The sequence below is a fragment of the Oreochromis aureus genome, linkage group 10, assembly GCF_013358895.1.
Source record: "Oreochromis aureus strain Israel breed Guangdong linkage group 10, ZZ_aureus, whole genome shotgun sequence".
NCBI classification, from domain to species: Eukaryota; Metazoa; Chordata; class Actinopteri; order Cichliformes; family Cichlidae; genus Oreochromis; species Oreochromis aureus.
In genome coordinates this window covers 34504582-34509543 of record NC_052951.1, presented here as the reverse complement: position 1 = coordinate 34509543, position 4962 = coordinate 34504582, and the positions used below count along the sequence as shown (strand labels likewise).

General features: G+C 43.2%; 1 long non-coding RNA gene across 1 annotated transcript; it reads left to right on the top strand.

Moving 5' to 3' along the window:
* Nucleotides 1–2721: 2721 nt before the first annotated feature.
* Nucleotides 2722–4017, top strand: LOC120442391. Its single transcript, XR_005614707.1, has 3 exons — nt 2722–3206; nt 3319–3429; nt 3946–4017. It is a non-coding gene; the product is annotated as an uncharacterized LOC120442391 (long non-coding RNA).
* Nucleotides 4018–4962: the final 945 nt, after the last annotated feature.

The following is a 4962-nucleotide window of genomic DNA, read 5'->3' as shown; positions in this document are numbered from 1 at the left end:
TTCTCCCGCGGACCTCAGAGTGTCCTGTCGAGGTGCTCTGGGAGTATGGGGTGTCTGGCACATTGCTACGGGCCATTTAATCCTTATACAACCATTGCAACAGTTTTGTCCATATAGCCAGCAATAAGGGACGAGTTCTTGCCCCAAGTGGAAGAGTTTAAGTATCTTGGGGTCTTCGTGAGTGAGGGGAGAAGGGAGCGGGAGATCAACAGATGGATTGGTGCTGTGGCTGAACTGATTGGGACGCTGTACCGGTCTGTTGTGGTGAGAGAGAGTTTAGTGTAAAAGCGAAGCTCTCAATTTACCAGCCAATCTACGTCCCTACCCTCACCTATGGTCATGAGCTGTGGGTAGTGATAGAAAGATCAAGATTGCGGAAATGGGCTTCCTCCGAAGGATTGCTGGCCTCTCCCTTAGAGATAGGGTGAGAAGTTCGGCCATCCAGGAGGGGCTCAGAGTAGAGCTCCTTCACATCGGAAGGAGCCAGTTGAGGTGGTTCGGGCATCTGTCAAGGATGCCTCCTGAGTGCCTCCTGGGTGAGGTGTAGGCAGAGGCCCTGGGGCAGACCCAGGATACGCTGGAGAGATTATATCTTTCAGATGGCCTGAGAACACCTTGGTGTTCCCCCAGATAAGCTGGAAGAGGATGGATGGACGGAATTATTGTACAATCTACCTTACAATATAAAGCACCTTGAGGCAACTGATGTTGTGATTTGGCGCTGTATAAATAAAATTGAACTGAGTTGAATTGAAAAGCAGAAGCAGCTCTATTCTCTGTGTAGCTGTGTTTGTAAACTGATTTTAAAGTGAAAGTATTTAACAAATCAACTTCTAAGTTCGTAAAAGATAAAACATTCAAACATTTTAAATTAACTGCCAAGAGTAACTAATAGGCCTCTTGGAATATGTTTCCTCCCACTCCAAACCGCTTTAATGATCTAACTACTTAAATGTCCTGAAATGTAGATGGCAACCTGGATTTCCAGCAGAATGAAATTGAGTGATTATGGGGTGCTATGGAGATATTCTGATGGAGTTACCTAGTTATCATTGTTTGGCCCCTGTCTCAGAGGCCCCTAAAATTAAACCAGGTATTCCAAGTGCATTAATCTAGGGGGTAGCTGCTGTAACAGGTGTGGCTGGTAGGAAGGGGCCTGCAGCCAATGCAGAGCTCCATCTGAGTTCTGCATGGCCTGGTGGGTAATACTCATAGGATTATAGGATAGGACAGAGGTCGGCAACCTGCGGCTCCGGAGCCACGTGCAGCTCTTTAGTCCTTATAGTGCGGCTCTGCGTGGTTTGGGAAAATAAATTAGAAGTATTTAGCTGAAGTGTATTTTATTTATGTTAGTTCTTTTTAACTCGTAGTTCTTAATTGGAAGATTATTGTAATATTGAAATATAAAAATAAAATCATATTCTATTATTTTTTCATCGCTCAAAATAAGAGTCACACTTGCGGAAGACAGTATTCCCGCCGAAACGCCGTGCATTTATCGAGACTTTCAACCCCAGGTAGGCCAATTATGGATCTTCACATTATGTCAGCAGCTGTTCTCCACCGTGAACTATGTTAAAAACAAACACCGCTCACACCTGACAGATGACAGCTTACAGTCCTGCGTAAAGATGAAAGTGACTTCGTATAGCCCCGATTTGCAGACGCTGTGCGCAGAGGTTCATGAGCAGAAGTCCCATTGTAAACAAATCACGGCAGACCCGACGATGTTTCCATGAGCATGCTTTTCAGCATCTCTTTATTGACCACTTTTCACACACAGTTGCTGTACACATACAGCCGGCTGTAGCTTTTCAGCTCACAGCCCGACACACACCAACAACAACACAACAGCATAGATAGCACAGACGTTAAGGCGGCGAGGCGTGATTGCGGGTGCTGCTCAGGTGCGTCTGCCTCCTCTGCAGCGCGCTGCAGACCACGCCCCGCCGCACACATTAGTAGTAATATACCTATAGCTTTTTTTGCCCCCCCACCCCTCACCCCCCACACCCCCACCCGCATCCCCCTCCGCGTCCATGTGTGCGCGCGAACGGACCTTGCGCGTGAACGGACCTTGCGCGTGAACGGACTTGCGAGTTCAGAGATCATATGTTTACATGTGTTTAATAGCGTTTTATTTAATGAAACCATTATGTGTTTTAATTAAACTCTTTTTTAAAGGATTGTATAGGTCTCAGAGTTCTGTTATTTAGACATAGATGATTTAATTTAACTAGTTTAGGGGAATTTTTCTTTAGGGCTCTGAAACACACACAGAGGCTAATAGTTTTTAAACAGAAAGTTTTTCCACCTTCTAAAAAACACATATTCACACGCAGCATATAATTTAGCTAGTTTAGGGGTTTTTAAACAGAAAGTTTTTTCCATCTTCTAAAAAACACATATTCACACACAGCATTTAATTTAACTAGTTTTAGGGGTATTTTTCTTTAGGGCTCTGAAACACACAGAGGCTAATAGTTTTTAAACAAAGTTTTTTCCACCTTCTAAAAACACATATTCACACGCAGCATTTAATTTAACTAGTTTTAGGGGTATTTTGCTTTTTCTTTAGGGCTCTGAAACACACAGAGGTTAATAGTTTCAAACAGAATACCACAAACAGCAGGCATTCCTTTAGAAATAAACAGGGATTCTTAATTCTGCAACAGTTAGACCCCCTACAGTCAGCAGAAGAGGTCATCCTTATCAAGAGCATCTCAATTGTACTGCCATAGTTTTCAATACAAACAGTCTCCTTTATCTTATGGCAGAGGTCCGGCTGTGCTAGGTCCATCGGAGCCACTATAGCTTTTATCATGCCATTACACTTTGTACTGACCATCCTCCAAACAGGCATCATCTTTTGTTTACACCTTTATCTCTGCATCTCAGAGGTCACCTGAAACAAGCCCCACACCTATATAAAAAAAACGCCCTAATCAAACACCCTGTATTTTTCCTCACTACTTTACATCGGTCATTGAGAGCATAACACTTCGTTCACCAGCACGGACAACAACCCTAAGAGCGTTCTTTTTAACATGGACAGCATGTATGGTAGGTAAAACAGGACTATTAACGGATTCTTAAATTTATACAATTGCATATCAAAAAATATTCAAACTGTTTTCTCTTCTAAACAAAAGCCTGATTTTTAGGAACTTGGTACACTGGGACACCCCACGCGGCACTTACACAAGGTTTGTATTTCTTCTTCTCACACAAAACAGATTGTGCCTCATTGTTTAGAAGCAATCTTACCTGTTTCACACATAGTAACATTTAAATGTGTATTTCTCATTCTTTCTACAGGATCACAAAGCTATATAGGGCAAACAACACCTCTAACTAAGGAGTGCAGGATGACGTCGGCATCAACCATGACGAACAGCCAGAACATCGCCCAAGCCACAGAAGCTCTAGGTACGTGTACAGGTATATGTACCCGATGCCCCTCATCGTAAAAAGCAACGCTGTAAAAACGTCGTAGATGGGTCTAAATTTAAGTTAGAATAGCAAGGCAGTAATAGGTATGTGTATACCGTTAAATATAACAGCGAGAGCAGTTATACTCACGTGAGATTGTGGTGAGGGAGTGTTTGGGGGAGTCACAAGTCATATTTGCGCTGTCTTGGACAATGTAGTCATCCCAGAGATGCTGTATGTTTCCCAGTGGAACAGTCCAACAGGCCCTGAGCTTTACAGTGCGAGGCTGATCGTTTCAACCGTAGCACCGATGACTTTATTTTTCTCAGTGTATGTGATGACAGGGAAAGTTTTATAGCTGCCAGAGGGGTTGAAAACTGGAGGTTAAATCCTTACCCTCTGAGCATAGAAGAGCCGCACTACATGGTTTAAGGATATGGTTTTTATACAGTGGCATAAATGTGTGTGTCTATGCAACAAAATATAAAATCTTTTTATTGTTCCCATTTTCAGAGCGAGACATGCAAGCGTGGGACCTCTCAGACTCCCCACCGCCTGCGCTGCTAATCCAGACCCCACCACATCCTCCCCTCTCCTCAGCTGCTGCAGGATCCTACAGGATCGGGTCTGTGTGAGGAAACCATTATCGACATCAAGCTTGCAACCCATCACCTGGTGATGTTGGCATTAAACGCCTTTCTACAGGAAACATGCTACGGATGTCGAACAGCTCAACCCAGTCAGGTGCAACACAGTTGTTTGCTCGAACTGCCCGAGTATTACTTTGACACCTACTACGACGATGTGATGCTGAGGCTCAAGACATTCCGATTCATCCCGCCATTCGCCTGTTTGTACGCTCGTACACAGTCGATGGGACTAAAACACAATTCAGCAGAATTGCAGAACACACCATGACTGAACTGAGATCATCACAACATATAGTATGTGCAATTAACGACAATATTGCACAGCTGCTAGAAGCAAGTCGTTATGCCCGTCGTGTTAAACCAGCCATGCTTCGCATGATTGGTAACTACTGGGCTGGGAGACACCTGGTTTAATGTATGCTGTTCAGTATTCATTGTCTGTGTGAATGAAATAAAAGACATGTCAACACCGACACCTTAGTCATTTGCGGTCGACTTTGCTTATACAATAGAGAAAAGCAACAATACAGCGTGTTTCTCTGCTCCAAGACATCGGCGGGCCTTTCACACGGTAAGCATGTCTGTTATACCCAGCGCATAAATGTCTGTGTGTCAGTGCTGATTATACAAACACTGTTTAAAATGTGACACATATGTTGTCCGAAAACAAATCCTCTAAATTTGCAAAGTTACTGATTTAAAAATATATTTTCGAATTTTTAGTTGCATGACAAACATACGATAGACTCTTGAGCGTATTTATTTATATAGCTACATTCACAATGGTATAGACGTGCTAAATAAAAGAGGCTCAAGCACCAAAACACTCTAATGCAAGCCTCTAAACTGTATGTTGATAAGTGCATAAAGTGTACCTCTA